An 11,735-nucleotide genomic window follows, 5' to 3' on the forward strand; every position below is an offset into this window, starting at 1 on the left:
TCCAGAACGATCCAATATTCCATAAATATAAATAGCCTATTTCTTATTTCGTTTATTCCGTTTATTCATTTGCAACCAGTTAAAACACCGTAAATACAGAGAAAAATCCGAGAAAAACCGATACGTTCCCGAGAATCAAACACACACGAAGGCGTTATCGAACTCCGATTCGGGCGTGCAGCATATCAAAACGAAGCTCTCGAAATCTTCTTTCTGAATCAATCATCAGTTTCTGCCCAGAAATCATGGTAATTTTCTTATTTATTTATTTATATTCGAATTATTTGGCAATTAAATTATGAAAATTTGTTCTTGATGTTGTTGATGTGATTTGATGCTTCCATGTTGTAGAGCATGTTTTTCTGGTCGATTTGGTATATTATACTTCAAAAATAGGGTTCAGTATCATATAGAAATTGAGGTTTAATTTTCTGAAAATTTCTTGAATATGTGTTCTTGGTGTTCTTGAAGAGTTCTGATAATCAAAGTCAATTTTGGAGGTGTTATTGAACACCAAATCACAAGTATGAATACCCGTTGTGAAGCCCTCAATCTGTTCTATCTGATTTTAGCATCAAAATCAACTGAGGATTGGTAATTTATAAATTCATAAATTTAGGGTTTATGCTCGATTTGGGGATTTTAATTTGGTTGATTCTGGGAAGATTTGGAGGTTACAGGAGTGTAGATCGTTGAATCCTCGTTCGAACGGCACCGGTTTTGTGCCTGTTGGGTTCTGTTTTCGCGTCGCCGGAGAACAGCCGCGGCGGCGGCGTTCTTGAAGCTTCCCGATATCGGGGACGACGAGGAAGGGGGTGGATGGTGGGGGAGACTGCTGTGGACTACTGTGGAACGAGAAAACAGAAGAAATCAGTCTGGAATCACGGCGTTTGACCGTGTTTTCTCGCCGGAACGATCACCGGCGGCGGAGCCGCGGTGATGTTCTTCGTGACCCGATAACCCGGAGTCGACCCGGTTTCCAACCCGGTTTCGACCCGGGGTTTGATCCCCAAAACCTGAAACCAATTCCCTGAATTGTGTTTTTGATTTATTAATTATTTATTTATATTTTAGTAAATCAAAATCAGATTTTAAAAATTCTAAATATTAAATAAAAATTAGTTTTAAATTCTGAAAAAATAGTATTATTAATTTCTAAATTATTTTATTAAATTATAAATTCGAATTTATTTATTTATTTATTTATTTATTTAATTATTTATCTAATTATTTATTAATTATCTAATTAATTAATAATTGGGTAATTAATTAATAAGTAGGTAATTAATTAGTAAATAAGGATTAAAAATAATTAAGTGAGGTAATTAATAATCTAATAATTAGTTAATATTACGAGTAGTGATTCGATAATTAGAGTTATTATTCGAGCAATAGTTATTCGAATAATATTGCGGTAATTATTTGTATTGTATAATTAAATACCGATAATTAATTGATTAACGAATCGTTTAAATTCCGATATTAATATATTAATTCGGTAGTATTCGAGAATAGTGTGTAGCTCGTATTTATACGAGTGATTAATCGTTGAGTTGGTTTATAATTTGAGTAATTCGTAGTTATTCGATAAATAGCGTATCAGTTAATTAAGTTGATTGATTATTTGTAAATAATCGATCTAATCAAATAAATAACGATGAGTTGTAAATATTTGTAATAAATGGTGATTAATCCTAATAATTAGGGATTAATTATTTTAAATTAATAAATAATTATCTATTAATTATTTATTAGTTATTTATTTATTAAGTGATTAATTATTTCAATAATTGATCACATAATTTTCAATAAATCGTAACTTCTTCGTTTTAACTCCAAAAATTATAAAAAAATTATTGTTGACTTTGATTTTTCTTAAATAATTATTTAAAAATATAATTAAGGATTGTTTAATTATAATTAATTATTTATAATTAAGTATTAATTAATTAAATCTTGTTTAATTCATAATAAATAAACCGTTCGTCCGTTTAATACGAAACGAACGCCTCTAGACTCAGAAAAATATTCTGCTTCTATTAAAAATATTTTCAAGACCTAAATTCTTTATATTAAAAGGATGTTTGTTTCACGAATCATCCTGAGTCGGTAATTGATTGATAAATGTTCTTTTTGACCCAATTTCAACTCTAAACATATCGAGACCTATCTTTGGACGATTCAACTTATATGTTACGTGAATTACATGATTACGTGTTATCTGGATAATATGATTGCCTGTCCTATGTGTATGATTATGCAAATAATGAGTCAGCATGTCTTTTAAATGCTATCTGAATGAGATGTGATTCTTATATATTATTATTATCGGACGGGTAGACGATAGGGATAAGTGTATAGACTAGTCAAATATATTTGTCAGTTCATTGAATAGTATTATTTGTGATAAAGGCATATAGTATGAGACGTTCAAAGCCAGATAGAGATGGTAGAAGTGAAGCCTGATTCCGTGTAATACTGAAACAAGTGGATTTGGGATAAAGATAACCTAAGAAGGTAAATGATAAGAAGGGTCAAGTAGCTCGTCAAGGGTAGTACAGAGGCGACAGGACTGAGTGATATGTCAACTAGTAAAGATCAGAAGGATTCTCAATTGAGGCAAGTATTTCTATCATCACTTATTGTTCAAGTGATCTTTATTTTGAATCGTATCATGCAAGTACACTAACCTCACTTATCATTCAAGTGACGTTTAATTCGATTCATATTATGCAAGTACCCCTGACTTTACTTATCATTCAAGTGACGTTTATTTCGAATTATGTTATGCAAGTATCTCTATCATCACTTATTGTTCAAGTGATATTTATTTTAAATTTATCATGCAAGTATTGCTTTCCCTATTCTCAGTTTAGAATCGATAAACATATCGCTGAAATAAATAATTCTGTTTATGCAAGTATTCCCGAACTTTCTTTTAAATACTGCAAGTATTCCTAACATTTCTCCTTAAATACTGCAAATATTTATTCGCTCCTATTCTAAGTTCAGAATAGTTAACTGTTTTATATTTCGCTGCAATTACTCTTATTTATGCAAGTTCCTTTCACTATTATTTCTTTATCATTGATGGCTCTCTTGAGCAAGTACCCAAAGTGATTTGACATCAAAATACTCCACGGACTGGATGGTTACTATATATATATATAAGGACCAGTGATGAGCTGGATCCTATGGGCCGGAGATGGACCGGACCCTTTAGGCCATAGTTGCCTGAGTACTCCTAATGTTGGTTGGGTCTATGCAGTTGGGTATAGATCCGCACTATCTCCTGACTGATCAGCAGGTTATATGCATATGTTGGTTTCTAGTGTTCAGTCCAATTTATTGTTGTTCGCCATTAATGGCATTCCCTCTTGAAGTAAAATGTGATTATGGGTTAAAGTTATTCTTTCTTAGCCCTCAGTTTCGGAAAATTACAGTGTTTATAAATGAATTCGAGGTTAGAGTGTTGCTGCAGCATTTGTTGCTCAGTAATATTTAGAATCTTGAATGAATTGGGATTTTCTTAATTATTCAACCCGTCCTTATCAGGCTGGTTTAGCAGGCTAAGTCTATGGAAACTTAGTCGATAATGATGGATACTGAATAGTTAGGAATTTCTTGAACGTCGTTTTATGAATAGTGAGTGCATCAATTGCTCAATTATGAGATGATACCAGAAGCTATTTTGAAAACACGCGATCTCTAAAAGCTCTGACAAAAATGTCATTATGTCCTTTGTGATTTATAGCAATACAAATCAAATTGATTTAAGCTGATAAAGTATATCCTTTAAATGATTTCGTGTTTCGCTCATCAAAATATTTCAGAAAATTAATGTTTAAAGACTCAAATTATATACTTGCTGGGCATCTTTGGCTCACTCTTGCTTTGTCAATTCTTATTTCTGCCAGAAACAGATAAGGACTAAAGTGAATAGCTTGATAGACAGCAGAAGTATGAGAAATTTCTGTTGCGAGAGGTTGAAGGTGTTAGAAGAATATGACAAGAGCATTAGTTCAAAGGTATATATACTTGTATTATAGTTGAAGTGAGTTGTAGAAGGTTAGATTCTTGTTTCATACCATGACCTGTAAAAGATCCGGACTTAAGGGGTTATTTATTTTTACTTTATGTAATAATGGTTTGTAACACCTAATCTTGACCCCGGATTTGGGGCGTTACAGTTTGGTATCAGAGCTACAGGTTATTGGTCACTGAAATAAGAATAGGTGAGAGTAAGATAGGAATGATAGGTCGTACAGGATAGGAAAAACCCTAGGCAAATTCAGGATAAATTGAGTTGAGTGCGAATTAGGGTTAGCAGATCCGATAAGGAGTTGGTAAGATAGGATTGATGAGAAAGTGTAAGGCGAATATCACAACATCATAGGTATATTGAAACCTCAGATCATACAATAATGAGAAATCGACGGATCGACGGAGACTTGGTATGTTACCCTACTTTTCATGTGGTTTTGAAGAAAATGCGATTGATTTTGTGAGCACTTGAGAAAGAGATGCTAGGTGAGTTTTAGTACGAGTTGACTTAGGTATTAGGACGAGTTACACGTCGAAGGCAACCAGTGGATGGAAGCTGATAAAGAACTAACGTTGTGCATTTCGAAGGAACCACCGTTGCGAGAAGATTCTTATCACTTATCGGGAGCTGCATGAGGAATAATATTTACCTTCCTAGATATAGGTAAGATTAGCAAGAAGATGCGACCCTATTCACATACAGAACGTCGAATTGCGTGCGTGGTTGTAAGCATAACGTCAAGGACGATGACATGAATATGAAAGACAATGGCAGACGTCAGCGTTGAGTCCAAGTTAGGAATAAACTGGCATATAACGGTGACTGAAGTTTCGTCGGCTAATAAGTGCATGTATAATCCAAGGAAAAGTGGAAGAGGCACCAAAGTGGAGAGACCCTTATATGGGCATTCTTTTAATTAGACATTTTATTGGTAAATCAGGAAGATAGCAAGTAATTTATATAGTAATGACGACCAATATTTGATTTTTAAAACTTTAAAATTAGATTTCGGAAAAGATTTTCTTCATCAACTTTCAGAAGATTTTTGCATGAAATGAGTTTTACAAATTGGTTGTCAAATTACTACTTATGTTTATAAACAGAAAATGATCTAAAAAGAAGAATGAAAGTAAACGTTGTTTAATAAAATCAATAATTGAATCACGTATTAAAATATTATTTCCCCATTTTATAAGACTAATAAAATTTAACAAGATTCGTGAATCGAATGAATGAAGGATGATTGAAGGAAATGGTAGAATCTTCCAGATAGTTGGAGAAGAATCGTATTGTTATCGATGAAATTGAGGCATTACGTGATCAATGGGTATTCTACACGACATAGATGAAATCTGAAGCTGTGATTTTAACTTCGGAATGACACGATTAAGATTAAATTATTGAAGCATTTGGTGTGAGGGCATTTCCAGGAAACATTTCAAAGTAGTGATGTGAATAGAATCGTGAACCTGTATCCGCACGATCCTGAAGGCATACGTAAATGAAGCGTGGAAGGTGATCGGCATTGACATTCTTTTTTTTAGTATGATAACATATGTTCTTCTCGAATTTAAATATGTATGAGCTTTTTCTGTTGATAAATCATATGAGGCGGAAACGAAAGAACATTCTTGTATCCCTCCTAAATTGTTGCTTTTCTCAAATTCTTGATTCCCAATTGAGACAACAGTGTTATGATATGACGCTTTGTCGAAGTGACGAAAAGTCGGGTGGGACGCCACCTAATCATGTGCTGTATGCCATATAGTATGAAAGACTGGCCATCTTAAGTACGAATATGGTTGTCTCATCCTTCACTCATTTTTCTTCCTTCAATCAGTTGTCGCATTGTTATTCCTTATTTCGTTTTTCAATCAAAATCATGTTTACAAACTCTCCTCTTGCATCGAGTCTGTTCTTTGACGATTCCAAAAGAAATAGAATAGTCAGTACAACAGGTAGAATTATGTGTCAAAGAAGAATATGATTGTAAGTTGATAAATAATGCACTTCAAACTAGAGGATTTCGACGCGAAATGAATGGTTAGTGAATCGTACATTTATTACAAAATAAGGAAGCAGAGTTGTGTGTGTCAGATGAAGTAAACGAGTATCGGGACGACGATCAAAGATCAAGGAAATTCTGAACGATGACTCAGACAGGCGGTTAACACACGAGGCATCCCTTCGTCATGAAAAGATACTAGTCGTCAAATAAAAATCGAACTTCGAACGTGCTCTTCAAGAATTTGTGAAGATCCCTAACTTAGACAATTGATTGTGAATACAATACTCATACCCGGGTCAGTAACGGAAGTTCGATGTGAAGCCGTAAGTGGAGATGAAGCATGGTGACTCGATTATGAAACTTTTCAAGAATAATAATCTAACGATTGAGTTTCTACCAGATTGTGATGGTAATAATGGAGACCATGCGCAGTTATTAAAAGATAAACCGATTAATAATGATCAGAAATAAATTAACAGAATCATGAAATCAAACCTTAAATTCATTAAGAACAATTCGTAATATTCTAAGAAAGGTATGGTTATATTAATCATTGTGGGTTTCAGATCCAATCCCAATTAAAAAGAGATATGCTATACTAGTTAGATGCTGATCAAAGGTGAATTGTGGGAATTGATGATTTGGTTGATTAATGGTGTCGGCTTGAGTCCGACTGGTAGTCAATGGTATAGGGGAAGTGCTGCCCAAATTTTCAGAAATTACCCTATAGTTAAGAACAAAGAAGTATAGGATCATTCTTGTCAGCATTCCAGAAAATTGTAATCTCGGTTCTTGAAAATTGTTATGACCAAACTGACTTTATGTAATTGGTCTTTGATTCCAGTTAGCTAGTTAGCACTTGGTTTAAGTGATCATTTAAAGGAATTGATTGATCCACTTAGCCAACTAATGGTTAGTTAAATGGAAATCGATTCCAATTAGATTAAGTCAAACTCTAACATAATTTCCAGATCCGAAATGAAAGATATAGAAATTTGAGAAAAAGTAATGGCGTTACCGTAAATTAAAAAGGCCTAGTTCAATTAGCGTGATGTTATTGTAATCGGATGTAAGGTGTGATCCAGAAGAATATGCTCTTTTTGATGAATAAAAAGAATAGAAAGTTATTGGTTAATGCTAGTAAGAAGAATATTTAAGACCTGAAGCGGTTGAATAGAAGTTGCTATAGAATGATGGAAAGCTCGCAAATTCAAGCATCCAATGAACGACGGAGATTGATGAAGTCCGCATGTGAACTCAGGAAAAAAAAAAAAAAAGATGAGAATCAATGAAGAGAAGTCAAACACGTGATTTGTGACACGTCAAGTAAGGCTAAGAAAATAGCTACCGAGGAAATTCGATAATTTTGTTAGTAAGAATTTAAATAGTATAAATAAAAGCCTTCATTCCAGTGTGAATTCCAGGAATGACCTATTCAATAATAAACAGAGTAATATTACTAAGAAAAAGAAATTCGTTATGTATGAAGAAGATAATGAATAATGAGAATAAAGAACTAATCAAGACAAGAAGTGGAATCAAAAGGATGATAAAGAAAGTTTATAAAATAATCCAGGATATACGCAAGGTATAAACGTCAGTTGGGCCAGAATTGATTGGAGATTAAAGTGAAACGTCGATAGTTGGAGATAGGAATTTCATTCAAGAAATGCGTGTAAACAAGAATGATTAAACAAAGAAATTAATGGCAAACGATTGTAGAAGCGCGTTACAATGAATCTCAAAAGGGAATTCTTTAGAACTAAAGTAAATTCCCGGAGGTTTGAATGAATGCTTTATCAAGATTACCTCAAGGAATGAGGTGATGATTTCTCGTCGGTTACTGCATAGAGTCAAGCTGGTGACAAAGGCCCCATATCCTCTAACTCAATAGGGACGAAATAATAAGTAAGGGAAAACCTCAGAAATATGAATATGGAAAAGAAAATAGATATATGAGGATACGCGTCGATTATCAGAAATTGTAAGTTTGAAGGTTAAGTGAACACAATGTACCAGGAGTATTGAGATAGAGTGACCGTATTTATTGATAACATCCTCATCAATTCAAGGACTAAAGAAGAGACTAAGTCGAACGACTGAGGATATGCTTGCAAAGAATTGAGAAATAGCAGCTAGATTCTCAGCTTCAAAGATATGAATTCTGGTTATAATTGATTATGAGCTCCAGTGTGTGGTTAACTACCAAACAGGAAAGGTCCATTTAGGAATAGATTTTTAAGTAGAAATAAAAGAGTGAATGCCATTAAGATTGTTGAGAAATGGTTAAAAGAATTGGAAAAGTTAGAAATTGAAGAATAGGTTTTGATTCGTCTTCTAGGGTATGCTGATACTTACTTTGTTGTTGAATATCAAAGGTGTTATTAATGCAGATGATTGATGTTGACTTCAGTATGAAACGTTGTGAGCATCAAAGTTCGTATTGATATCTAATTTGATAGGACAACAAAATGAGTATTAGTACCAAGAGACCGGGTTTTGAATAAAGTTATGATTCATTCCATTCCAAATTAATATTTCCTTTCGGATAATAGCAGATTCTCGCCTGATGAATCTACTTGTTGGTGATTGAAAAGAAATTGAAATATACCCCAAAATGGTAAGTTAAATGCAATTGCCGAGAATTCCTTTAGTTTTTGAATAAATATAGAACATTCCTAATTATCAGGCGTCATGAGCTCAGGATATCGGGCACAAACGAATAGAAAATACAAGAGACCGATTAAAGATTCTCGAATATGATTAGAAACGATTATAGGTCAATTTAACCAAATAGAAGGAGACATGATAAGTAGAGAAAAACAGTCAGTGAAAATAGAAATTTCATGAACAGGAAATATTAGAATTGGAAAGAAAAGAAGGGTAGTGTAAATTGAGTGAGTCCTTTGAAACAGTGAGATAGAAAGAATGATTGTGAATGAGTTGGTCTTGTTGTCACAGGTGTACGAGTCTATAAGGCATTCATGTGTGTATGACTATGAAGAGTAATTTAGCTCTCAATGTGAGAAGTAGAAGATTGAATTAGGAGTTGCATGAGCAACTGATAAATTTGATGACGGCAGGAGACCGTTGAAACGAGATTAGAGTAGTGAGTCCTAAGAAATTTTAAGTAGATACTCGAAATGTATCAGTGTCTGTTCTTTAGCATGATTCTGAGGACAGAATCCTTTTAAGGGGGGAAGGATGTAACATCTGGGAAATATCGTATAATTATTTATATCAATATATGATTATTATGTGAATATTATATGAATTTTTGGTGAATTATCTGGTGTTTGATAATAATATTTGGATGTTTGTATGTAATAAAATGTGAGTATGTTAATTTTAATATGTCCAGAATAAAATATAAATAATTAAGGTATTTTTCTGGTAATTTTTGGAGTATTAGATGATTTTATAATAATTTATGAAATTATTAATTATTTTCTGAATAATTACAAAATTATTTTATAAAGCCGGGAATCGTCCGACTTCAATCGTTTTTACGTTTTTACAACCCGAAACTCTTCCGAAAACTCCTTCCTAACCTAATCTGGTAATTCCGGACATTTTCCGTGTTTTGACTTTTTCGATCCGGATTACGGTTTAACCCGTGCGCGGCCCGGCGCAAGATTTTCGATACGATAGTTATTTCGGTAATCAATAAAACCCGTATTTTCGAGAGACGGGATATTTTATATTATTCTCGTATATAATATTTTATAAAAAGCTCGGTTTTGATAATTATCCAATTTCGGTATTAAATCGGATCGTTATTGCAGTTACTTAGCGGCTAAGCAACTAATTTAATGATCCAAAACGATCCAAAACAATCCAGAACGATCCAATATTCCATAAATATAAATAGCCTATTTCTTATTTCGTTTATTCCGTTTATTCATTTGCAACCAGTTAAAACACCGTAAATACAGAGAAAAACCGAGAAAAACCGATACGTTCCCGAGAATCAAACACACGAACGAAGGCGTTATCGAACTCCGATTCGGGCGTGCAGCATATCAAAACGAAGCTCTCGAAATCTTCTTTCTGAATCAATCATCAGTTTCTGCCCAGAAATCATGGTAATTTTCTTATTTATTTATTTATATTCGAATTATTTGGCAATTAAATTATGAAAATTTGTTCTTGATGTTGTTGATGTGATTTGATGCTTCCATGTTGTAGAGCGTTTTTCTGGTCGATTTGGTATATTATACTTCAAAAATAGGGTTCAGTATCATATAGAAAGTGAGGTTTAATTTTCTGAAAATTTCTTGAATATGTGTTCTTGGTGTTCTTGAAGAGTTCTGATAATCAAAGTCAATTTTGGAGGTGTTATTGAACACCAAATCACAAGTATGAATACCCGTTGTGAAGCCCTCAATCTGTTCTATCTGATTTTAGCATCAAAATCAACTGAGGATTGGTAATTTATAAATTCATAAATTTAGGGTTTATGCTCGATTTGGGGATTTTAATTTGGTTGATTCTGGGAAGATTTGGAGGTTACAGGAGTGTAGATCGTTGAATCCTCGTTCGAACGGCACCGGTTTTGTGCCTGTTGGGTTCTGTTTTCGCGTCGCCGGAGAACGCCGCGGCGGCGGCGTTCTTGAAGCTTCCCGATATCGGGGACGACGAGGAAGGAGGTGGATGGTGGGGGAGACTGCTGTGGACTACTGTGGAACGAGAAAACAGAAGAAATCAGTCTGGAATCACGGCGTTTGACCGTGTTTTCTCGCCGGAACGATCACCGGCGGCGGAGCCGCGGTGATGTTCTTCGTGACCCGATAACCCGGAGTCGACCCGGTTTCCAACCCGGTTTCGACCCGGGGTTTGATCCCCAAAACCTGAAACCAATTCCCTGAATTGTGTTTTTGATTATTAATTATTTATTATTTTAGTAAATCAAAATCAGATTTTAAAAATTCTAAATATTAAAAAAAATTAGTTTTAAATTCTGAAAAAAATAGTATTATTAATTTCTAAATTATTTTATTAAATTATAAATTCGAAATTTATTTATTTATTTATTTATTTATTTATTATTTATCTAATTATTTATTAATTATCTAATTAATTAATAATTGGGAAATTAATAAGTAGGTAATTAATTAGTAAATAAGGATTAAAATAATTAAGTGAGGTAATTAATAATCTATAATTAGTTAATATTACGAGTAGTGATTCGATAATTAGAGTTATTATTCGAGCAATAGTTATTCGAATAATATGCGGTAATTATTTGTATTGTATAATTAAATACCGATAATAATTGATTAACGAATCGTTTAAATTCCGATATTAATATATTATTCGGTAGTATTCGAGAATAGGTGTAGCTCGTTATACGAGTGATTAATCGTTGAGTTGGTTATAATTTGAGTAATTCGTAGTTATTCGATAAATAGCGTATCAGTTAATTAAGTTGATTGTATTTGTAAATAATCGTCTAATCAAATAAAAAACGATGAGTTGTAAATATTTGTAAATGGTGATTAATCCTAATAATTAGGGATTAAATTTTAAATTAATAAATAAATCTATTATTATTTATTAGTATTTATTTATTAAGTGATTAATTATTTCAATAATTGATCACATAATTTTCAATAAATCGTAACTTCTTCGTTTTAACTCCAAAAATTATAAAAAAATTATGTTGACTTTGATTTTTCTTAA

The sequence above is a fragment of the Apium graveolens genome, chromosome 4 (genome assembly GCF_009905375.1).
Source record: "Apium graveolens cultivar Ventura chromosome 4, ASM990537v1, whole genome shotgun sequence".
NCBI classification, from domain to species: Eukaryota; Viridiplantae; Streptophyta; class Magnoliopsida; order Apiales; family Apiaceae; genus Apium; species Apium graveolens.